This window comes from Felis catus, chromosome C2 (genome assembly GCF_018350175.1).
Source record: "Felis catus isolate Fca126 chromosome C2, F.catus_Fca126_mat1.0, whole genome shotgun sequence".
NCBI lineage: Eukaryota > Metazoa > Chordata > Mammalia > Carnivora > Felidae > Felis > Felis catus.
In genome coordinates, this window is record NC_058376.1 from 47,760,507 (window position 1) to 47,786,591 (window position 26,085).

The 26,085-nt window shown below is 38.4% G+C and overlaps 2 protein-coding genes across 7 annotated transcripts in view; one reads left to right on the forward strand and one right to left on the reverse strand.

Annotated features, from left to right (window-relative positions):
• CMSS1 (cms1 ribosomal small subunit homolog) overlaps positions 1-26,085 on the forward strand; it is a 381,638-nt gene that overhangs the window by 194,121 nt on the left and 161,432 nt on the right. The window lies entirely within an intron of this gene.
• FILIP1L (filamin A interacting protein 1 like) overlaps positions 1-26,085 on the reverse strand; it is a 303,314-nt gene that overhangs the window by 188,108 nt on the left and 89,121 nt on the right. The window lies entirely within an intron of this gene.

Here is a 26,085-nt window from a genome sequence, read left to right on the forward strand (position 1 = left end):
TGTAGTCAAAGCCTAGAGTTGCCCTGTGGCAGGACACCTGTAAGGGTAACTTGATGATTTAGTGCAAACTACATTTTCATAAGATAATCTAGTTACTGAGATAGGTTTTTTAAGTGTTCACTTTCTTTTGAATCACCCAGTATTTTACACACACACACACACACACACACACACACACACACACGCACACACACAGACTCACGTTCCAAAAATGAATTCTTATTGTACCTATTAATGAAGGTTAGTTATTTTATTTTATTTTTTAATGTTTTTCTGTTTTTGAAAGAGAGAACACAAGTGGAAGAGGGGCAGAGAGAGAGGGAGACACAGAATCCAAAGCAGGCTTCAGGCTCTGAGCTGGCAGCACAAGGCACGACACAGGGCTCACACCCACAAACCATGATATCATGACCTGAGCTGAAGTCAGATTTTAACTGACTGAGCCACCCAGGTGCCCCTGAAGGTTAGTTATTTTAGAGGTTAGCTCTCCTCCCCAAATTGAGGCTTAGATTTAAGTTGTTTTAAATAGTGAATAAGTTTGGTAGTACCTTCTTTATCACAGTGCAGCTACTCAGAAACATACTAGTTCAAAGTCAGCAAATTATGTAGACCAAATCCAACCCTTTACCTGTCTTTATAAATAGTTTTATTGCAACATAGCTATACTTATTTATTTCTATAACGTCTATAGCTGCCTCTATGCCATAACTGTAGTGTTGAGTAGTTGCAGCAGAAACCATATAGTCCAAAAATCTAAAATGTCTACTATCTAGTTCTCAAGGGGAAAAGGTGGCTGATTCCTACCCTAATTGATCAAAGAAATTAAACCATCAGTAAACAGTCAGAACAAACCAACTGAGCCCAGTGTATGAGAATGTGTTGGTGGTTCTGGGATTTTACATTACTAGTTAAAGAAAGAGTGGACTGTACTTATCTGATTGCTTTTCATAGGAAGGAAGTAGGCCAAAGCCTTGGTAAGTGATGGTGGAAGAAGGAGTGGGAAGGCATGTTCCATCTAGCTGGGTCCCGTTTTCCTGTCAGGCAGGTCACATCTTCTCCCTTTCTATTCTCCCTCCCAAGGAGAACAGTGCTCAATTAAGATGTGGCCAAGATTTTCAGAATACCTATAGGTTGGATCCTTTGAATTGAAACCAGTCTGCCCTGTCTTGGCTGCCAAGCTTTATATATCATTTGGCTGAACAATTAAAGGGCTGGGCACCTTGTTGAATGCTGCTCCAGGTGCATTGGGATGACATCTGCTCCCCCTACCATTCAGCATGCAAGGTGGGGACCCCACATAGTGATGGCTATGAGAGAGGCACCACAAGACATTTGGTTTTCATCTCCATTTGGCTTATCTATTCTCCCCCAATCCCAAATTTTGTTGGAAACACCCCTCTCTGGAGATTGCATGGCAAATCTTCCAGTGATAGGTCTCTCTGAGTGTTTGCATTAGTCAGCTTTGGAAAGGTGTGGTGCCATAGCAGGGGGAAAGCATTATGGCAGGTCAGGCTTGCTAGGGGCCAACAACCTCCTCTTTGCCCGGTATTGGTCTCTAGTGAGTGCCTCCTTCCTGTGGAACTGGTGTTAGGTGAATTCACATATTGCTATCTCTTGGGTAAGTCATGTACAGACTGACCCTGAATTTGGTTTACAACATCCCTCTTAAGTTATGAATTATTTGGAGATTGGAGTGCCCCTCTTCCCTGTCTTTCTTTTTTGCATCCCTTGAAACTCCGTGTTTAAACCATTGCCCCTATTGAAAATAAGTGTTAATATATTATATTCCGATGGGTATTTGCTTTTAAGCTTGTGTGATTTAGAATTCCCTAGAATCTCAGGTGTGAACATTCACATTTTCTAGAACTGCCAGTTCCTACCTGCCACTTTTTTCTTGCCTTCATAACATTCGTATACAGCTATACACCGTCCTAGTCATTCAGAGTGGGGATGGTGTTAGCCAAAAATTTGAATGATCTATATAACTGAGAACAAATAAAATTTTTTGTCTGACTTGTACAACTAAATGTTTAGCTGCCTATTGTATCAGTGTGATTGACTTGAATTTTTAATGATGAAATAGCAGAACCGAGAGGGACCTTGAAGACCATCTAATTGTGGAGATGTAGAAGGGGCTTATAGAACTGGAATGACTTGTTCAAAATGATAAAGCCTGGTCCTTTAGGCCTTTAGATAAAAGGCTTAATCTATAGTTACACATCCCACCCATAAGACTTCCCCTCTAAAGGGCAATTTAAACAAAAGGACATTCCAGTTTGGGCTCATATTGCTTTCTCTGATGAGTATGTGTGTGTTCTGAGGCTCTCTCTGCTGTCTGCAAATCAGACATTCTTGCTGGATTGCATCAGATTGCAGGCGACATGATTGATGAAGAAAGGGCAGAGGAGAGATGACGTAATGGCTAGTGCAGCATTTACCTGCAAATTATCTCTAGCTGTGTACTGCTCCGTGTCTGTGTGACTCATGCACTGAGGCACCGCCATCCCTGTTATTCAGCACTGTAGCCTCACACTTACCTCACTCGATGTTTCTCTCCTTTTCTTGCCAAATCTGATTAGAAGCACTTTTGTTTTAAGCAAATGTTTATGAAGCCATAAGTGGACTTTATACCAGTGACCATGTGGGGAAAATAAAAGAATATTAGAACAAGAAAATTACATACTGACTTGATAAATCAACTTGATGTCTCTGTTAACTTCAGTAAACACATAGGACCTGTTATGTACTCTATTCTGTCACTGCTGATAGTCTTCTTCCTTATATGGCTAATTTGTCTCTCAGCTTTAGTTTAACAGCTGACAGCAAAACCTATAGCAAATGCCTACCTGTATCAGTGACTATGGCACACAAGCCTTCACGTGCTCTTTTCCTTGTAAGCCTCAAAACAGTTACTACATGTACCCATTTTAGAGGTAAAGACACTGACCCAGTTCCCTTAGCTTAGCTAATATGTGTCAGAATTGGGACTGGAATCCTGGTCTCTTGACACCAAGTCTAGTACTTTTTCCACTACCTCACAAATGTCTTTGATTTATATACTCAAGGAATTTTTGCAAGAAAAATGTTCATTCTTCGTATTTGGTATAGCACCTGCGTCAGCTCTTTGTTTATCCTTGGGGCGCTACAAGTCTAGAGAAGAGCATGTGTATGTTTATCGAATAATAACCCCTCAAGTTCTGTGGTAGAGTTGTATCATTCAAACACTAAATTTGCATAAGTTCAACTACACCTGCTCAGAAAATGAATATAAAAAGAGAAGGAATAATAATTTACATTGTGCAAACAAGTCTATTCTGGTTATATTCGATAAATCCATACCTAGGAGTGAACCTGAGATAGGGGCTGCATATTGATTTTTCTCAACCCGGGTCTGTTCTGCATTCACTCTCAGGGTAAGCATCTCACCTTGCCCAGTGTGCTGTTTTTGTACAGCATGCATCCTAAACACAAGGCAGCTATTTCTTCTTGTGTTCAACCAAAGACGTGGTAATTATACCAGTCCCAGAAGAAAAGCCCACCTGGGTTGTACCTACTGAGAGATATAGTATGCTGGCTTCCAGCTTAGAGCCTTCCTCGGGGATTTTTAAGGTAACTTTGGCACAACTTGATTTTTTTCTTTACATGTTTTTTGAAAAGCCAAGACCTCAAGTAAAATGCAGCTGCTGTAGGTTAACATTGGCTTGTGTAAATCAGGCAGGGAAATTTTGTTTAGGTTGAACTGAAGCTGCCTTAGGCCCAACAACCTTATGTATATTGGTTGCTAAACATGTCTTCCATTTTCCACTGTTGTGCCAGGTTGGAAGGACTAATACCAAGGAGATCAAATACTCACTATGTCCATAAGAAAACTGTGTTGTTACTGACACCAAGGGAGGCGAACCAACAGGAGGAAAAGAGTGATGCGATTCACCCAACAGGGTAATAGGGAGAAGTAGAGGATTAAGAAAGCCCCATTGGATATAGTCTCAGGTGATCTTTGAGAGGATAGTCATAATCAAGCATAAAGTCAGAAGCAAGACACAGAGAGCAAGACACAAGCACATCTAAAATCAGATCAGAGTAGTCAGCAGGATATCATGAATCCAAAAAAAGGGCAGTGGGAAGAGATGCCTGGGAATTGAGATCTGAGGACAAGGGGTTGGTGAAGGTAGTACATAAAAGATAGGATTTGGAGGTTAAAAGCAGAAGCACATGTTGTTATCAAGAAGAATTCTGGCTTCTGAGTTTGTCTGCAATTCCCCCAGTGGTGCTGGTGGAGAAGATCCAGCCTCTGCGGGAGGAGAGGCAGGAGAATTATTGATGTCTTGTGGCAAACAGCTTCTCATATCGTCCTACCCTTAGCATGTTGGATTTTATGCAGTTGTTACTTTTCTACGTAGTTATGTTCTAATTTTCTCCCAATTTGGGAAATCAAGGCTGGCTCTGCAAGGCTGTCATTGGGTTGCAGAAGAGGGTGCCAGAGGTCAGGGTTCATACATGGAGAGCCAGTAGAGGTTCAACTCTCATGAACAGAAAAATTGACTCATTCATAATACCAAACCTCATCATATTCAAGGAAATGGAGTGAAAACCAAGGCACCTCCCTTTCTTTCCTGTATTTGTGTGGCTAACAGCACCTTGCATTGTTAAAAGTGAAATCCTGTTGATGATAATTTTCTTTCTCTCAGATTGCTCACTTTGTGTTTTTGACTTACTATTCAATGTGAACTACAGGAGACTGCCTGACTACTGTCACTAAGAAATAGGCTGCCTTGGAGAAGTTGAACCTGGGAGGCTAAGGTGCTCAGATTAGGACAGAATCTCACAGCAGGGTCCCTCTATTCCCACTGTATATGTATAAGAATTCCCTTGGGTGCTTATGAAAAATGTAGGCCTCACAGCACCACCTTAGACTAAATATAAATCCATGATCGAATGTGGCTAAAGAATATGCATATTAGTAAACACTCTTGAAGATTCTTATGAAGCCTAAAATTTAAATTTTTTTTACTGTTTATTTTTGAGAGAGAGGAGACAGAGTGTGAGTGGGAGAGGGGCAGAGAGAGTGAGACACAGAATCGGAAGTAGGCTCCTGGCTCTGAGCTGTCAGCACAGAGCCTGATGTGGGGCTTGAACTCATGAGCATGAGACCATGACCTGAGGTGAAGTAGAATGCTCAACTGACTGAGCCACTCAGGCGCCCCTGAAATTGTTGGGGTGAGCACTGGGTGTTGTATGGAAGCCAGTTTGACAATAAATTATATTAAAAATAATAACAAAATAAAATAAAATAAAATTTAAAAGCCATTGGATTAGGAAATGTGTACATGGTGTAATAAACCAAATCCTAGAAAAGTTAAATTTACTGATATAAATATGGCCAGGCATATTTGTTTTAATGAAAATTTGTGAACCTCTCTGAAGCTCTTAGGAGAAAAATATAAACACAAGGTACATGCAAATTGTTAGCAGTAGGTAATAAACACCTTTGAATATGAAAAAAAGGAGATTGTTATGAATTCAGAAAGGCTGTGTGTTTTATGAAATTTCTTTCCTTTGCCAAGAAGAGGAAGAAGTAAAAGGAGGGAAGAACACAGAAGCTTTCCTTGGCTTTGAAGATCCTAATCCTTTGTTGTACTTGCCTCAAAATGCAGCTGCTTCCTACTCACAGCCCCTTTGCCACAGGCCAGCTGTGTCTCAAGCATTCCCACTCCACTACTGCTTTGCAACCTTTATACGCCAGAACTAGACTGGAGAATAGTAAAAAAGAGAAAAGAAATTTGATATGATATAGAGTTGAAGTTTTACAGAAAAGAGGGAGACAAATTTACTGGGTTCTGAAAAGGCCTAACGCCTTAGACCAGAAAGCCTTTAGCCATAGCTCTCTGGGTGAAATCATTAGTTGCAGTTATCAACTGTGTGGAATGTAGGTGTATTTGGGAAATTAAGGGGTAAGAGCAGTAAGAGACTGGCTCCAGTTCCACTGCCCCTGTTGAAATAACTTCAGAAACTAACCCAAACTAATCTCTCCCCCAGCCCTCATCTGTCCTCTGGCTCTTATTTAAATTTTATTTTTGTTGTCTTTGAATTGCTTTCTTTGTATAAGTCATTTCCTAAATAATCCCAAAATTTCTTCGTGGTACGAACTTTTATGTGCTTCTTTTGAGTATGTTTCATCAACGCACTCCTTTCCACCTTCCCCATAATCATCACTAGTACCCACAGAGGGATAAATTTGAGTCCCACCTTTCACCCCTTTTCATGAGGTGATCATCTGTAATTTTGTACTCTAAGGGCTCCTTTTAAAAAGATATTTTCTCTACATAGTCATGGAATCCATCATTCAAATCCCAGACGTTTTAGTTTAACTCTTTTTATATTATTAAAACTCAGCTTTGGAATGATGAGAATCCAGCTTGTTTATTTTATGTCTTCTCTTCCTGTAAGAAAAGTCCAACTTGGGATGCACTCAGCCCTTAGCATAGTGACTCCTTGAGTTTGCTGCTTAAGTTAAGAAATTAAAGCTAAGAGCAAATGTACCTGACTCTATTCAATCAGATAGCCAAATTAATAATTGTACCATGTCAGCCAAAGTAAGCAAGCATTCTTGATAGGTGTAGACCATGATGTGTTGCCTTGAGCTGTTGGATTACTAAACCCTTGCAAGCTCTTAAAACTGAGCTTCTCTAATCTATGTGAGGGTTAAAAAAAAAAACCAAAAAGTTGGTTTTTAAAAAATGTTTATTTATTTTGACAGAGAGACTGTGCACACACATGAGCAGGGGAGGGGCAGGGAGAGAGAATCCCAAGCTGACTCCACACTGTCCTGAGCTCGGACTCAATCCCATGAACTGCGAGATCACGACCTGAGCCGAAATCAAGAGCCAGATGCTTAACCGACTAAGCCACCCTAGGCTCCCCAAAAAACTGGTTTTTAAAGTATTTTTGTTTGGTCTTGTTTTGTGTACTCTTTATCCAAAATCTGAGCATATTCATCTTCGTAGTTCTTTCAATATTTATTTACTGGCTTTCTTAGTGCCTTAGTTGGTGTTTTTTATATGAGGTTTACACCATCTTGTGGCCTATAATTTTCCCTTACTTGCCATGTTTCTTGTATCCTTGGCATTCGTTAGCCTATTGTCACATGTTTGAAATGGCGAAGAAAAGGAGAAATCACCAGTCATTTTCTGCTCTAAAGGCCTGTATAACTTTTCCTATTTTGTCTTCATGACCATGAGAGTCAATGAGTTGAATCTCTCAGATTTAGCCTTTTTATCTTTTATTTACTGAGATCAAAATATCTTACTGTTTAAAATGTTCGTTTGACTAGAACACCATGTAGAACAGAGCCTCAGTGGCATGTCCACAAAAATTATTTTTGCCACATTCACTGACCCATTCTGTATGAAATATCAAATTCTATAGATCCATGCGTATACATCTCCTGCCATAAAAAGATAGTGCAGTGAGAGAAACCAAATGACAAAGGATACAATAGTCCAGTTAGGAGAAATCAATAAGAAATCCATTATGCACCGAAGAAGGGAGTTAGAGGGAAAAATATACTTTGAGTTGGGTGGCTGAGGCACAGGGAAGCCTAGAATTGGCCCAGAACATATACAGATATTGCTGTAGTTGTAATTCAAGGCCAACCTTGAAAGTGCTTTAAATCAGACAAATGAATACTCCACTGATGGGAGCTAGAGTGTTGTATAGGCAAAATGGGTCTTGTTGCTTTGACTGCCACTGTTATGAATTGTAATATAGGACTGACAGGAATCATTGGAAAAGATATATTAGTCATCTGGTGATAAAAAGGAATTGGCAAGAGCTGGCCACTGAGGGAGTGGAGGCAAATGTCTGTTGGTATCTGTTGGTGAGCAGATTCTTATGACTTCCCACTCATTGGTTACGGCATAGCATGGGATTATTAGTTTTCTAAGTAGTGAGGCTCAATTTTCTTGCAGTTTGGGAAACTGAGATCTCCCTGGGGATTAGGGGTTGGCGTTGGTTTCCCCAGCACAGCCTGGCCATGGGACCTATATAAAGGGTGTTGCCCTTCTCATCTACTAAGTTAGCATAATATTTTCCACCTTCTTGATCTTTGTACTAACATAATTACAAGAAATTGTTGCTGCTCTTCAAGATAATCTCTCTTCTCACATCTGGGTTTAAGTCTTTCAGTAAAGCTGCTTAAGCAGTGGGGAGGAAAGAGCCTTTCCATAAAGTTAAGGTCTTTCCTGATAAAGGTAACTACTCCACCCTTGCTTCCCAATTAGATCCCCTGCCAGCAATAGCATAGACTTGAGCCAGTGCCAAATGTTTTAATACCATAAGGATTCACTTGATAAAGGCTATGCATGGCAAAGAAAAAAACAGCCAAAGTTCCCAAACTAAAATTTTCCAAGATTTCCATATGAGATGCAGCCAGAGCACCCTTCATGTAATTGTTACCATGTGTCGCTGAAGTCATTGGTACCCTGCAATTCTCATTCTCCAGCACTTCTAGAGATTAGAAATTACAGGAAGTGCCAGCCATTTCAAGATGGAAATTTACTTTAGCTGCTGAGACTTTCGTCTTTGACAAAAAGAAATACAATGGCAAAGACAGGGAACAATTGTGAGATTGATACTGTGATCCTTCCAAATGATTACGAAGTAATTATTAGTCTGTTAGTCAGCAGCATTCAGTGTCTACCTAACTGTTCCATTAATATTTAGCATGTGTTTGCTAGCATTGCTTCCCTTAGTGTTATAAATTCTAGATGGGAAAAGGATTATTGTCTTGCTTGGGCACTTATAAGTAGCATAGCACAGAAAGGAAGTGGCAACATTAAATATTTGTTGAGAATCTGACTAGTTGAAGCAAAATTATTTCATAGTTCCCTGAGCATAGGAGCAATTAATTAATGATTAATAATTACTAAGTGCTGGGGCATCTGGGTGGCTCAGTCAGTTAAGCATCTGACTTCGGCTCAGGTCATGATTGCAAGGTTCGTGAGTCCAAGCCCTGCGTTGGGCTCTGTGCTGACAGCTCAGAGCCTGGAGCCTGCTTCAGATTCTGTGTTTCCCTCTCTCTCTGCCTCTCCCCCACTTGCACTCTGTCTCTCTCTGCCAAAAATAAATAAATGTTTTAAAAAAATTTTAAATAATAATTACAAAGTGCTCAGACCTTTCATAAACCTAGAAAGAGATATTTTTGTCCATTTGACTGACAGTGATTTTCAGATCTCATTTATGATAGTTTTAGCTTCAACATCCACCAAACTTTTACTATAGTTGCTAATGAATAATAAAATTGACTGGCTTATGGACTACTCAAAAAGAAAAATGAAAGACCAATGGCTATTAAATATTTGAGTGTCCCTGAATGAGAATTCAGATTGCGTATAGGGACTAAATTAAGCAAGGCCTGTTTCAACTTGACTACTCAAGACTTTACTCCTATTTAAAGAAATTAATGGATTTAAAAAAAAAATTACTTAAGAATCTTCTGTTGTTTATTCTCTTGTTGTCCTGAAACAAACTAACAGCTAATAAAAATTTCCAAATAATTTCTCTGAGGAAACTAGAGCTCACAGTAGTAGTAATAATAGTGATAGCATTAAAAACAGGAACAAGATTGCTTGCTTGCCCATGTTAGCAACCTGAGCAGTCAAAGGCATTAATGGACCATGAAAACTGGAGAGGTGGGGTGACCGTGGGTCAGAGCTAAGGTATATAGTCAAGTACAGTATAGGAGAAACTTTCATCACCTCCACTACACTGAGCCATTTCTCTTGATAGAGCAAGCTCATATTTTCTCCAGGTTGTTAATCTGGCACCTTTCATGAACATCAGTGTTCACTTTGGGGGGGGGGGAAAAAAGCAAACAGCCAAAACATTTAAGTGTTAAGGAGGAAAGAAAATCAACAGAGGAAATTACAGTAGTACTTGATACAGTGGCACCTTTTTCTTGAGTCATGGGAGGTGAAGATATTTGAGAGTTTGCAGCTTTGACAGTCTCTTTAAGACAGTAGCCAGAGGTTTTGGGAGAGAAAGTGGTATGCATATACACATACTGCCACAGGTTACCTACGGCCTTTATACACATATGTGTCTACATTTTCCAAAACTGGCCTGTTAAAATATATATGAGAATCAAGTGATTTGAAAGTAAATACCACTTCCTTTCCCCATTGCTTTTGCTCCCTGTTTGCCATTTCCTTTCTAACCTTAATTACCGTTTCTGAAGGAATTGGTGTTTCCTGCCTTGGTATAGTTTCTGTTTGTTTTGGATAGCCCATCAGTTGTTAAGATACTTGTCACGTCTTCTGGAATCTAGTATATCAAGAATTGAACATGATACCAGGTTCTCACTTCTACCTCTTGTTTTTAGGTAAGTTATCTCACTGGGGTGACATTTCATTTGATGGAATTTTCCATTTGGTAAAGTATTACTTTTTTTTATCAAATGATGTAAACTTTCGTCTTTGTGATTTCCCTGTCTGTATTTTCCCACAACACTGTCCTCCATAGTACTCTATCTAAAAGGCAAAGAGCATGCACAAAAGAGAGAGAGAGAGAGAAAGAGGGCTGGGAAACAAGAGAAAAGACATAGAACTAAATATATCTATCTGTAAAAAAACATTATTGAAGAAACCTGGAGCACCTGGGTGGCTCAGTCAGTTGAGCATCTGACTCTTGATTTCGGCACAGGTCATGATCTCACGGTTGTAAGATCAAGCTCCACTCCAGGCTCTGCACGGACAGCACAGAGCCTACTTGGGATTCTCTCTCTTTCTCTCTCTGTCTCTCTCTCTCTCTGCTCCTCTCCTACTCACACACGCACTCTGTACTCTCTCTCTCTTAAAATAATACATAAACACTCTTTTAAAAGAAGAAAAAAAGAAACCTACCTTTTCATATCTATTTTTGTGAATTTAGTCTTTTAGAATTTCAGGAAGTAGAAGAGTTATTACAGCGGTCCCCCCTTAGCTGCAATTTTCCTTTCTGTGGTTTCAGTTACCTGTGGTCAGCCACAGGTCCAAAAGCAGATGAAGTTCCTTCTGACATATCCTCAGAAAGTCAAGAGTAGCCTAACACTACATCACCATGCCTATATCATTCACCTTACTTCATCTCATCATATAGGCCTTTTTTCATCTGACAGCATCACAAGAAGAAGGATGAGTATAGTACGATAAGATACTTTGTGAGCGAGAAAAAGAGACCACATTATATAACTTTAATTATAATATATTTTTATAATTGTTCTATTTTATTATTAGTTATTATTGTTAATCTCTTATGGTGCCTAATTTATAAATTAAACTTTATGATGGGTATATATGTTTAGGAAAAAACAGTATATATAGGTTCGGTACTATCAACGATTTCAAACACCCATTGGGGGTCTTGGAACATATCCCCTGTGGATAAGAAGAAACTGCTGTATATGTAATTGTATTTTAAAAAGGATTGGGCTTTTTTCAAAGAATAAGTTTAGAGTACTGGCTTTCCAGTTATATTTGGTGAAAACCTGACATTCCTCAAAAAGTTGCTCTCCATTTGGGGAAAAGCATTCTAAATCATCAGAGAGCATTTCTTTGGAATCATAGTTTTAAGTGTTCAGGTATTTGTTCATTTTAAACACAGTTATTAGATAGGAACAAAATACATAATTTTGGAAGTACGAAACCAAGATTCTGTGGCGCAGAGATGGTACCAGGGTTTGTAGTCCGTAGCAATAGAAGATTGAAGCCTCTAAGAGTGAGTATAATAAGAGGGACAAAAGGGCACATCATAACATCAGATGGCTTTTTTCCTGTTGTTCTGGATCTTTTCACTAATAAGAAGAATGTCTATATTTGATACACTTTCTGCAAAGTTAGGTGAATTATGAATCCTAGCAATTTGTTTTCCTTCAGGGAATGTTTCTTTCTTCATAGAACCAGGCACATATTGATCCATTGAATAGATCTATTGAGTAGGGCCTGAAAACTCTACTCCCAGCATCATGCCTTTCCCAGTGTTTCTTGACTGGAAATTTTGTTTTCTTCTAGAGATTAACTTCGTAAAAAGACATAGCTTAAAATACCCAGAGAACCAGTTGTACGCCATATTCTTTTGATTCTGCTACTCCGTTGTCTCTTCCCTCTCCCCCTTCTTATTTGTTTAAACTAAATACCTGGTGTTCATAGCTGCCAATCCTGTTGAGACCTTGGAAAATTGGCATTTATTGTTGCTGACTGAGAGGCCTGACAGTCCTTGGATATTGGATGAAATAGTGATAGGATGACATTGGCATTCTACTCAGAAAGTTTATGGCTGAAACAAAGTTCCTTATATATCAGAAAGCTATCCCATATCTACCCAACAATAGGCCCCACCCCATAAGTCCAAGAGCATGTGGGTAGAAACAACTTCTGCTCTGTAAAGCATTCTGCTTCTGACTGAGTGAATGAATGGATAGATGACTTTTTAAATGAGAGTGTGAATATTTTAATATTAGAGATATTTTTAAATGAAGAATCTCCCATTTTAATGACAATTACCTTGTGTTTGGCAACGTATGATATTGTAGGGATGCTTTCTCATACTGAGATTCTGATAATTCCCATATTAATCATCATGTACATAAATTTGATTTCTTTTAAAAACCTTTGTGAAGGCAGTGGCTGGTGAGAAGCAAGGGATGAATGGTATCCTTTAACTCATAGTATTCAAAAAAAAACAATTAAAAATAAATAAACATGATAGGATTTCTGACACCTTCGTCTGTTTTTATATTCCAAAAGGATAAAATATCTAAAAATTCTACTTTTTTATATCTTTACTTCCTTCCTTCCTACTTCCTTCCTAGGAAGGAAATTGGTAGATGTAAATTCCGCTATGAATTATATAAAATGAATTTTATAAATTTTATGAATTATATAAAAATAAGTTAATTTCAATGCTGATTTTTCTTTCTTTCCTGAGAATCTCTCTAGCTCTCTCATTAATGTCATTGAAAGACCAAAACCAAACAAAATGTTTTTTTGTATTTCCCTAGAAATTGGCTATAAGTCCAGCATTCTGGTATTGTATTTTATAACTTTGGAGAAAATCAAGAACTTCTTGAACACATGTCACTTGGTAAATTGTAGGAGCATATGGGACTAAGAATCCTCCCTAATATTATAAAAACTGAGGGTAGTTCTGATGCTTACAGAAGAATTTAGACCCTCCCACCCATGCCAAATTAAGTATTGCATACACTCAGTTTAGCTTCAGTTCAGCTAAACTGTCATCAGAAAAGGCAGACACATGTGGTTTCCTCAGTTATAAAATGAGTACGTATCAAGACTAAGACCAGTGATGACCTGATTGCTGGACCCACTAAGCATATTCTAACAGCAGTTTCATTTCAAGGCCAGTAAATTGTATTAGATAAAGTATGCAGAGAGTCTCTGAAATTAAATTTAATAGAAAATGGAATGACCATATTTTTTTGTTTCTTTTCTAAAATAAGTTCCTTCTAAGCTGTTGAATGATTTTTTTTTTTTTAATAATCTCAATCTCAGGTTCATTGCTTCTAGAATTCTCATGGTGCTTGAAACTGAATGCTGTGGTTATTGAGGTAAAAGTTATTATAGCTATGACTGACCATACAGAAAAGAAACATGGCTCTTAAATTCTCCGTGCCTCAGTGTCCTCTTCTGTTTGCCTCCACCTGACTGAAAGCCCCATGAATTTAGAGACTGTCTGTTTTTGCTCATTGTTGTAGCTGTCACTTTTGCCATATTGCCTGGTATATAGTAGGTACTCATTTAGTATCTGGTTAATTAGGGGAGGCACCCTCAAATGTATAAATCTCAATCACATGTGAGCATTATACATAATAATGAGATGTTGTGCAAATGTGTGTGTGTGCGCGCACGCGCGTGTGTGTGTGTATCCCAAACATAAGTACTGAAAAATAGTTGTTTTTTAAGCTGATTCATGCTAACCAAGTTTACCCCAAAAAGACTATCTTGCAAACCAGAACAGCCCTGTTAATTTGAAGTGGATGACATCTTCTACCTGATTTGAGAGCTAGAGCTGTTTATATCCTTTAGTGCCACCCTGTTATTAATCAGTTGTATGTAAGGCAACTAATTGCACCTCAGAAATTATTTGAACATAACATGATAATAAAGGAATAAATTAAAACAGGCTGATAAGTCCCTTTCTTCATTCTAAGGTTTCTATCCAAATCATAACTTCCTTTGATATTTCTAGATAAACTAACAAGGTTTTATAGCCCAGTTTGCTTTCTCTTAATCTGTGAGAGCCCTAACACCTTCGGCCACCTATACTCACTCATCTTTTTATTACGCTGCCATCTCCCCGCCATCTTCAGTTTAGATTTGTTTTTTGGTTAGATTTATTTTGATCTTGAAGTCTACTTTGCACTTTCTACCAATGTGTCCTTTTTTTTTTAATGGAAAACAGTACCCACTGGTGATCAGGAATCACTGATATGAGGGAAAATGTGATACTTTTTTAGTACTGTCCATGTCCATAAATATGTATTAAATGCTAGTGTGTGGGCATCCTGAGTTGTGATCCCAACAAGACATGAGTCATAACCATTTGTAAGTTATAAAATCAAAATCAGAGGTTCTCCCTGTATCCTAGAGTGCAGTCCTCGGAACAAGGATGAGAGTGAGAGTCACAGCCTTTGAAAACCCTGCTATGGTGCCCATCAGTGTTTCCCAACTTGTGTTTTGTGGAACACCAATTCTGGGGAATGTACTATCAAAAGTCAAGTAAATTGAAGAAAAATAGCAATCTTTTGAAGAACCACAGTGCAAAGAAGATTAATCTGGAAAAGCTCTAAAGTATCCTACACAAAGAAACAAGTTTAGCTTTGCTGAACTAACTTAATTCAGAATAAACTTTAGGGAAAACTAACAACAGTAGTGACATCTTTAGAAGGTTATAATTTTCTCATTTTATTATTTTTAATTTTCTTTCCATTTCTCTTTCTTGACCCTGTGAAATTAAGAATTCTTAATCATTCTGTTCTGCTCTTCCTCTGTGCTATCCCCAACCCCTGATAAGAAAGCTGTATGGAAGAAAGGAGGGGGGAAAAGGAAGGAAGGAAATGTGTGTGTGTGTGTGTGTGTGTGTGTCTGTCTGTCTGTCTGTCTGTGTCTGTGTGTGTTTGTTTGTCTTGTTTATTTGTCTATACAGAACTATTGTGTAGTCCTTATGTACTTTAAAACTTTATACCAATTTGATAAAAGGTGTTAATACTTATAGCAAATTTTATTAAATTGTGTTACATTATATAATTAAATACACAATATTTTTATTTTGATTCTATAGCAAGCAAAAATGATTACTTGAGGGGTGCCTGAGGGGCTCAGTTGGTTAAGCCTCTGACTTCAGCTCAGGTCATGATCTAACGATTAGTGGGTTCGAGCCCTGCGTCGGGCTCTGTGCTGACAGCTCGGAGCCTGGAGCCTGCCTCAGATTCTGTGTCTCCCTCTCTCTCTGCCCCTCCCCCACTTGCACTCTGTGTCTCTCTGTCTGTCTCTCTCAAAAATAAAATTAAAACATTAAAAAAAATTTTTTTAAATGATTACTTGAGAAGGAAGTATGTCCTGTAGTTAATGGAGTTAAAATCTGTATTGGAAGAATTTCTTTTACTTTAAATTATGTATATACGTGTGTGTGTGTGTGTATACATATATACATAGTATACATATATAGTTATTGTTTTATCATATTTCCACTTTAGTGATGAAGTTTAAAAGTTTAAATATTCTACTCAGAAAAATAATCTTATTTCTGATGATACTTGTAGGAAAACCTCCACTCTGTAGAATCTTTGAAGATTATTTTATTTTTTTTAAGTTTATTTATTTATTTTGAGAGAGAGAGAGAGCATGTGAGCAGGGGAAGGGCAGAGAAAGAGGGAGAGAGAGAATCCCAAGCAGGTTTTGCACTGCCAGTGCGGAGCCCGACACACAGCGGAAACTCAAAAACTGCGAGATTATGACCTGAACCAAAGTCAGACGCTTAACAGACTGTACCACCCAGACTCCCTGTTGGTTTTAGACAATAAAATTTTCTCAATACATGGAGGCTTTTCCCCTAATACTGTCACAATCTCCAAAACTTTAAAAATATATATTATTTAAAAAAAAATTTTTTTTAAATATATATTATTTTAGATGAACATTGTTCTAAAATATTTCCATTTCTTTTCTTTTAAAGAACGTGCTGATCATAATTTAAACTTTTTTGATGACCCCAGGTCATCATTGAGTTCACTTCCTTTCAGCAAGTGTTTATTTAGCACCTCCTGTATGTGATGATCCTCTCAGGCCCTTTTGGATACTTCACCATCTCTTTACCACTGTACTAAACAGCTGCTGACTGCTGTGTTTTGGGACTCTTGGGTCAGCTTTTTATAGTTTTTCTGATTTCCTAGCTGTGAGGACTGGCAGACTTCTGTGAGTATGTCCCGCTGACCCTCCCTCACCCTCTTCTGTGAGCAGGAAACTAAAATAACTAGCCTTATGGATACACATTCAAATAAGAGCACACTAGGAAGCTCTTATGTGAAGTCTGTGAAATTTGTAGATTTTGGCCGCTCTAGAGTCATTTTTATCCTTTTGCTTATTTCTGAAATCTCTTGAATTCTTCTAACATTTTAGATACATGAAATGTTGCTATAAACTTATGAAGCAGACATTTCCTTTATCCCTTTTCTTAATAGTCCTTCTTTAGTCCTTCTAACAATCCTTCTAGAAACAGATTCAGATTTTATAACACCTCAGTCTATGTTATCCAATGACCAAGTGAGAGTTAGTTTTGTCTTGAAATACTGATCAGCAATTTTCCATCTAATTATAGTCCACAGCTTTCTTATGAACCATTTTACATTTGCTTGAGATTTGGTTTAATTTTGACCTGTAATGGATTTTTATTAATTTTTCAAATTCAGTTTGTGAAAATATACCATAGAATTCTTAATAGAAATTTCTATAGCAGGGTCATTTTGATATTCTTCTTTGTCAAAATGATGTGTCCTAAAAATGTCTATCATTAAAAATTAGCATTTATAAAATATTTGTTAAATTATATGGCTCTAATTTTCAATTTAGCTGAAAATGGATTCAGTGCTGGAGAGAAGTGTGACCCAGGGTATATGCTGTACAGAGCTGTAAGAACTTATGTGTTAGATGAGCAAAGATGTCCAAGGCTGTGGTACCGGTTAGAGCAGTAAAGCTGGATGAGGTTTTTAGCACCTCCCAATGACCTGTACCACCATTAGCAACTGTTAGTTAGCTCATCACATCCTTTCACACCTTTCAACACCTTTTTAGCCTCTTCAACCCTGTGTCCTATTTATGTACTAAATCTACCCCATCTTAACAAATAAAAGTAAGAGGAAGCACCATAGTAACCAAAGAATGAAATTCCCCTGTATGCACTTTGTATTACCAGCAGCATGTACACTGACATCTTTTTTGAAGAGTTAGTTGATGAAGAAACAAGAATCCTTGGGTTATCTACCATTAAAAGTTAAATTGTGGTATTTTGGTCTCCTTACAAAGACAGTATGAGATCTTTTTTTCTCTAAAATTATTTCTAGAATTCTTGAATATAGCTAATTACTCTTTCCGTTTAAAAGAGTCTTTTAAAAGACTCTTTCCCTTTTCTATTTAAAAGTCTTCTCTCTTTAAACTGTATATAAACGTAAGCTGATGTATCTTTTCCTAAGAGTGTGATTCACTCTATAATCTTTCCTTCAAGCTGTTATCACAACATTAAGGAATAAGAATTTTCCTTATATTGTCATCTAACTTCATGGCTTATTTTCATTTAATTTTTTGTATTCACCTGGAATTTATGGAAGAGAATTCTGGAAAGCTGCAGTAGTTCTTTGTTTTTTAGAGGAAGTGGCTACCATGAGATTGAGGTTAGGAGGAGTGTGGCACAAGAAAACTGACTTGAAACCTCTATATATTATATGCAATTTTATTTTCTTTCTTTTTTTTAACTTATTTATTTGAGATATTGGGGGGGGGGGCAGAAGGGAGGGGCAGAGAGAGAGAGGGAGAGGGAGCATTCCAAACAGGCTCCACACTGTCAGTGCAAAGCCCGATGCAGGGGCCAACCCCATGAACCATGAGATCATGACCTGAGCTGAAACCAAGGGTCGGATGCCCAACCAACTGAGCCACCCAGGCACGCCTGCAATTTTATTTTCTAATTAATATCTCTGATTCAGTAATCACTCGGGAAATTAGCCATGCAGGTTTTTTTGCTCCCTGGAAAGCCTTACTATAATCAACAATTTTTCTGGCATATCATATACCTTGTAATTTTGTTTTCTAAAATTTTGTGGCATTTAATGTCTTCATTTCCTTGCAATCTTTTAAAACCTTTGTATCTTCATAGATTTTATTACTCCCACACCATTTTCTATTTCATGTCATTCTTTGCAATTCACTTTGTTATTCTGCAAATAAATCAGTTGCAGATTTCCTAAAAGCTGGATCCTCTCACTTATGGTCTAGTGCTGTGGTTTCTTAGTAGAAGACAAGTTTACAGCCAGAAGCTGTAAGTTCCCCAAGTTCAAAATCTGTACAAGTTTACGCTAGAAAACCAAAATATTCTCTCTGTAATCACTGAACTTCCAAAAGACGATAGATGCTATGGGCTTAGAAACAGAATCAATTCGTTAGGTTCTAGGTATTTTGAAGGTCTGAAATAGATCACATGAGATCCAGCATTGCTCTGGGCCGTTCTTCTCTGAGGGCTACAGATAGGGTACAATCTTTTGCCAAGGCCTAAAAGACAGAGCTATAAATTGACAGGAAGGTAGCCTTTCTGATCCTACTCTCACCAGAAGGAACAGCAGGTTAAAAATTAATAATGACTGATAATATGTTTTCAAATAGTCTTAAAGTTTTTTTAAAACATTTATTTCTAATGATTTAATTTAAAGTTTACAAAGCCAGTAAGCATGTTGCTATTTACTTATTACTAAGAACTATTTTAGGGCAGGCTGGCTGGCTTAGTCAGTAGAGCATAAGACTCTTGATCTCAGGGTCATGAGTTCGAGGTCTACACTGGATGTGGAGATTACTTTAAAAAAATCTTTTTTAAAAAAGGGCTATTTTTTTTTAAATAATGAATAATTTTGATCTTTCTTCATTGCCTAGACCTCAAATCCTAATGCAGGATTCCCCAGCTTGCCATTCTCACCAGAAAATTAGAGAATATAGTCATTTCAGTGTCACTGCCATTCTGGGCATCAAACAAACTGTTAAAAGCACTTGTGTTTCTGGTGACACATTCCAGAACTCTCATTATACATAATAAGCTCATTCTTTGGAGTTGCTAAGAAGTGGAACTTAAGTTTTTGTGTCCTCAACTATATTCTTCTTGGTTCCTTGTTTCCTTCCAACTTAGGCATCTTTACTACCTATACATCAAGAAATAAACTAATAGTACACAGGATTATGCAAAAAGCTTCAGGAGAGAAAGAACTCCTCCCAGAATTTCAAAACTGCCTCATTGGAGAGAAAATTTCTATAACATTTTGTTTTATTCAGAGAATCTAAGGCCCAGAGAGAACAAAGAGGCAGGAGAAGAGCCTTCTTGAGCTCTGAGTCGGAAGCAAGATCAGCATTATGACCCCATTATGGCCCTCCATAAAGCAATGTTTTGAAGAAATTAGTAAATTTTATATTACGTATCTTGGTTGCTAGTCTTTTTTAAGTCTGAGAATAGACATAAAAATAGGTCGGTGATAAACAGTGATGTGCAGTTTAAAGAAAGAACGATACTTTATGAAATTCTAATCTTTTTAATGGAGAAGGAAGAATAGCCTGCATGCTACACCTGTGTATGTGCCTGTCTGTCTGTCTGTCTGTCTGTCTGTCTGTCTGTCTGAGACAGAGAATGAAAAAGGAAGGGAGAGAAGAAGGGAGGAGACACAAGATAAACATAGTAACACTATTTTCTTTTTCCACATAAAATGTGCAATAGCTTGGGAACAAAGCATATAATAAAATCCATATAGGTATTTTAAATAAAATAGAGAGGAAGATCAAGGGAAAAGAATGATATTAGAGTAACTTTGGATCTCTCAAGAATCCTATAGATCTTTTGATTCAGGTGCAGTAACAGCATTAAGAGGGGAGTCAAGGCACAGTTCTGTTCTAAGAGCAGATCTTCCATTGGTCCCCCTTTCATTGCCAGCCCATATTGAACCAGTGCCAAGCCCACTGTCAGCCTTTGGGCTCACCCAGCCTGTGCATTCGTTCTAGTTCCCCTAGCTCTGTCTGCATGCTTATGCCATGGCTTTGCCAGTGTTCATTCCATTGCTTTGGAAAGGCCTGTATTTTCAACAGTTGCACACCCATAACAGGAATAGCAATGAGCATGAATTTTGAAAACCTGCATATGCATTTTATATTGAGGCTTGAGTATCCAAGAGGCCTTCAAAATATCATTCTCAGTTTATTGTTCTGTTGAGTTCACAGGTGCTTCCACAGGATGGACTTAGGTGAGGGACACTCAGAAACTGGCTAAGCAAAGGTGAAAGGAAAGGGAGAGAAATTCCATTCTGTCTGACCCAGGGATAATAGATAGAAAATCTAAAAATATCTTTCTTCCAAATGCATCATTCATTTCCACCATTAATTCTCATTGTTATTTTCCACTGCCCCGTTATTATTTGTACTTCTTCAGAAATCAGTGCATGAGCCTGAAGAAGCAGAGAACTGAGGTGCTACACCAGATTCTGAGAAAATTTGGTTTTGAACTGAGGTCCCACTTCTGAGCTCATGCTTTTTCATTACACTGTATTTGGCTGAAGATCTGATACTAGATGCACTGTAACCGTTGCAAAGGCAGTGTAATCTCTGGCTTCCCAGATTTTCACTGGCATTTTTGCCTGTTGTTAAGAGTAGCCACCACACCTTTCCACGAGTTGTGGGTGTTTTAGCCATTTGGGAAAAAGAGGGCAGGGGGAAAGAAAGGAATTGGTGGTGAAGAGATGGTGCCTGAAAATGGAAAGGTCACAGATGAAAGTGGAGTATGTGTTACCTTCTGGCTCAGGCCAGGCAGCTGGGTGTGGGTGTCATGTACGCCCCAGTGCGGTGTCACCCTTGCAGTGGTAATTCAGTTTAGCCACCACGGAGTATTGTTCCTTGTTTTCTATAGTGCTTGTCAAAATGCTATGACAACTGGCTGGTTTTATGAAAACAGAGCCTGGCTCTCAAGAGACAGTGTGTCTGAAAGTCAAACATGGATGGCAGCCATTGGCACGCGAAGGAGTCAGAAACCACAGATTGTTTTCTCGTTGGATGAACAGCTTAAAGCAACGTAAAGTTAATTGAAGAATTCCTTGAAAGTGAAGTCAGACTAAAAGAAATGCTCTAAGTCTATAATTTACTAAATGTGAAAGATCTTTAAGTGGTAGTGAGACTAAAAGAGTTGGGGGTAGGGAGAACACTTTTGTAAACAGATCTGGCTTGTATTATTGCCTAGGCAGTTTTAATTATTTGCTCTAATAATGTAGATCTCCAGAAGAATCTTTAATTAGGTAAAGCTTGATTTATGGAGTTGGCCTCATATAAACCATGATGTCATGGTGTGCTGCAGAAAATTACAGGCCTGGTCTTGCCATTGAAAACTATTATTTCTACCTGGGACTATTCATGCTCTGTATGTCTTACTCTCACGAAATCAGAGCATCCTGTGTTCTCATTTTCAATGTCTTTTGCCCAGGTAAATTCAACATATACTATTACTCATTAAACAGTTTGTCAATTGTGTATATAATACATATATGTGTATATGTGTGTGTGTGTGTGTGTGTGTGTGTGTATATATATACACGTATGTATATACGTATATATACATACATACATACACACACACACACACACACACACACACACACACACACACACACTGAGGAGGCAGGGGCAGAGTTTAACTACTAACTCTAGTAGTTAAAGAAACGTTTACCTCTTAGGAACTTTGAGACCAGCCTGTAATCCTCCGCAGAAATTGATTCATTCTCCCTTCTGCTGATAGACTGGCAGGGGCAAGCCAGACTGTCAAAAGTGATATCTGTGTGTCTGTCTGCCTGTCCTTCCCACAACCCTAACCCCATCCTCCACTTTCCCTCTCCTTCCCTAGCTTCTTCCTGGGAAGTTCTTTCAATGTCATCATTGCCTGTTTCATCTGGTTTTAAATAAGAGCATGGGGCCTCTGTGACATTTTACTGTGGTTCTCACTTCCCTCCCATTACAGGAGAAGCCTTGATGTGGGGCCAAGGCCTTTTCTTTGATTATAGGTCTGCTGATTATAATTTCCTAACATTTTTCTTGCATTAATTATACCTTAATGATTGCATTTTCTATGGTTTTCAACGTTGTTAAAGTAGCACTAAGACGTTAGAAGGAATCTTTCTGGATTTCAACAATTTATTTTCCATTCTTTTTAGACTTTATCTAACTTGTACCTGCCTTGATAGCTGTTTTAAGGGTTTTGCATTTATCAGTTCTTCTCAAACTGCTCAATGTTTTTACATACAAACAACTCCTGCCTTTCACTGTCATATTTCATCACTCTATATAGTATTTGATTAAATTATATGATTACAATAACAAGTCCAACGGGCATAAACAGGTTTGGGAACAAACATAATTGAAGCAGTTGGAAGAAGTGCATGGTGCACACTAGAGAATAGCCTTCTGGCCTCTAGGATTCAGTATGTGTGGGCTCAGTCCTGAGCTAAACAAAAGGACAGAATTAGGTAGGTGGAGCTCAGTTATGAGGACTTCTGAATCTGTACTCTCATCATTTTCTTCATTTTGCAAATGAGACCCAGGGTGGTTACATGACTTGCCCAAGGTTGTCAGACCGGTTGGTAGCCAAGCTGGGTGTCCTCACTCTGAAGCCAGAGTTTTCCTATGGTACCAGAGGAGCACTGATACCCTGGCCCTTTATGAATGCAAATATATAGAGATAATTTATCCATAGTTTTTATGTTACTAATTAATGCACATCTGTCTTTAAATTCCTCTTGATATCAAAACTGATCCTTCTTTATTAGAAGGAGTTAATGTAGGTTATGAAATCTATCACTTTTGTCTTTAAATGACCATAATTAATAAGAAAGAGAGATGCTGCATGGAAGAATTTTTCAGTAGGGCTTGTCCTCCTTATCCATCCACAGCCCCATACTGTTCATAGCTGCTTTTGTCCCTCTAAAAACAAATTGTTAAAGGGTGTGGACCTCAGACAAAGACGCTTTTGGGTTGAGGCAGCACTGTAAGGTTTATATTTATATGATCTCTTTCACAAACCATATGTGCTGACTTTTCTAGTATCAAGTTGGGAAGATTTTTTTAATCACTTTCCTTATCTTGCCCCATCCGTCCAGTGCTTACCTCTTGCCTCACCCCCTTTCAGAAAATATTTGATGTTGTTTAGAGTCAAAATACACCTACAACTGGGCAGTTAAAAATAAAATCAAAACCATTAGGATGAATATGAAAGAAGGGGGGAAATGCTGTACTTAAATCCCTGACGTAAAAAGTTTTGTTATTATTGAACATTGCATTTAACTGAGCTCCTTACGGACAACAGAAAAGATATTTGGGTATACATTATTTTTATTTGCTGAAGGGATACAGATCTTCTACAGGGATATTACCAAGCACTTTATTCTAAGCCAATGAGCCTTATGTAAGTGAAGCTGAATAACCACCTAGAGCAAGGTAATTGTTCACACATTAGATCTGGAGAAACCTTACTATAGTCCAATTCCATTCTTGGTTGATGGGGAACAGAAGCCCAGAGAAAAGAAGTAATTTGCCAGTCACCGAACTTGCTGGTGATACCACCAGCCTGGAGCCAGTGTCCCTTGGTACCGACTTAGATCTCAGAGCACCCTTGTTTACAGATCATGGGTATAGAGAGAAATGGTGCTGGACTCGATATGGTCCAGGTGCCATACCTCACTATTGGGCAGTGGGGACACAGACTGTCAAGTGAGTGGGATTTAGACCTGATGAAGTCAGAATATGCAGAAGAGGGCTTTCTTCTAGGGTTTCTCTTTTCACTGAGAAGGAGGACGGAGGGTGGACCTCTGTCTCAGATTGTTGTCAAATCACTATGGAGGGGAAAACTAGAATAATAGGTGCCCTTATTATACTCGTTTAGGAACAAATACTTTGTCAAAACCCTCCTTTCTTTAGTCAGAATTTTGGGCATGTTTATGTTGTATTGTAAGACAGTGAATTTATGAGAGAACTTTGGGCAGGGGTCTTAAACTCAAGCTGCTCTATGGCAATCAGGCAGCAGTGATAGACAGCTGTCTACTACCAAAAAGGCCAGGTATAAGACAGCAGGGAGAGTGCTCCAAAGGGCCACTGTCCTATCTCCAGGGGGAAGCTGCTTCCCATCTCCAGCTGATTTTTGTCTTGTGAAAAATACAAGTATACATTTGACCATATCTTCTAGTGTTTTAAGAGAAGCTGGAAGTCTTGGTTATTAAGTCTCCCGATTTTAAATGTTAGCAACTTCTTTCTTACACATGAAACTATAAACCTTGGGGTTGTCCTTGACTGATCTCTTCCTTTCAAAACCTACATCTAGCCCATCTGGAAATCCTATTGGATCTACCCTCCATATATATTCAGAATCTGATCACTTTTTACACATCTCTTTTGTGCTACTATAGCCCAAACCACCGTTCTCTCTCTCCAGGATTGCTGCAGTAGCTTCCCAGTTGGTCTCCCTTCCATGCTTTCTCTCCTGCAGTCAGAGGGATATTATTGAAGCATAAGCCAGATCGTGTTGCTCCTCTTTTCATAACCCTCCAAAGGCTTCCCATCTCACTCAGCAAAGTCCAAAGTCTTCCCAATGTCCCATAAAGGCCCTCTGACCTCATCTCTGCAGCCACAGTGGCCTCCTGTCTGTTCCTTGGATTCACCTGTTCATTTCTTCATCATGACCCTTGCCTTTGCTCTTCCCTTGCTAGGAATGATCTTTCTCAGGTATCTCTAAGACCCAATCACCCCCTTCAACCCCTTGCCCAAATGTCATCTTCTCCATGAGGCCTTCCTTAGCCACACTATCTAAACTGGTAGCCATACACACATACATACACTACCCTTCCTCTGCCCTTCTCGACTTTGTTTTCTGTTCACCACGTACCAAAATCTTATATGCTACATATTTTTCTTGTTTGCTACCTATCTTCCACATTAGAATATAGGTTCCAAATGTTTTTGTATATTTCTTCATTGCTATATATACTTAGAATCTAGAAATGTGCCTCACACATAGTAGGTGCTCAATAAATACTTAATAAATCATTAAAAAAAAACAATTTTTCAACTTTGGGCTGAACAGACTCTTCAATGGGCCAAATCCATCCTATACCCTCTTTGACCTAGGGTTTTGAAGAGTAAGCACCTCCCCAGCTGTACCTAGCAGCTTGGAGACAAGCACATGTCTGCATCATTACACCTGCCCTGCTCAGGAAACCATTGAAGAACTCTTCCACTCCACTCCTACACACTGGCTCCTTCTACTTCACTCTGCTGAACTTTAGTGTATGCTTATTGTTTTATGCCACAACACAGTTTTTCCAGTATATTGATGTTTTGAATATGGAAAATGTTATTTAAATTAGTTCAGCCTCCTGAGCGAACTTCTAAACCTCTGAAAAGTAGGAAACATTTAAACAGTATGATTTGTTTTCTCCCCAACACAGGGTTTAGAGTTAGATAAGCAATGAGGAAGAGGAAGAGCATACAAGGAGAGAGAAAAGCATATGTAAAGACACTCAGGTGGAAAAAACCTGTCCATCTTGGAAAAGAACAAGTGAAACTAGAGTAGTGAGAAAGGGTAGAAAGTGGTAGGAAAAGACTTTGGAGGGGTAAACAGGGGCAAATGTTTCAGGCCAAGGTAAGGAGTTTGGATGTTATTAAAATCCAATGGAAGACTCAGGAGTCATTACTGTGAACTATTTGTAGTGGTAATGTTTTTCATATAATTTTTTACTCAAGTCTGACATATATACATCCTGGG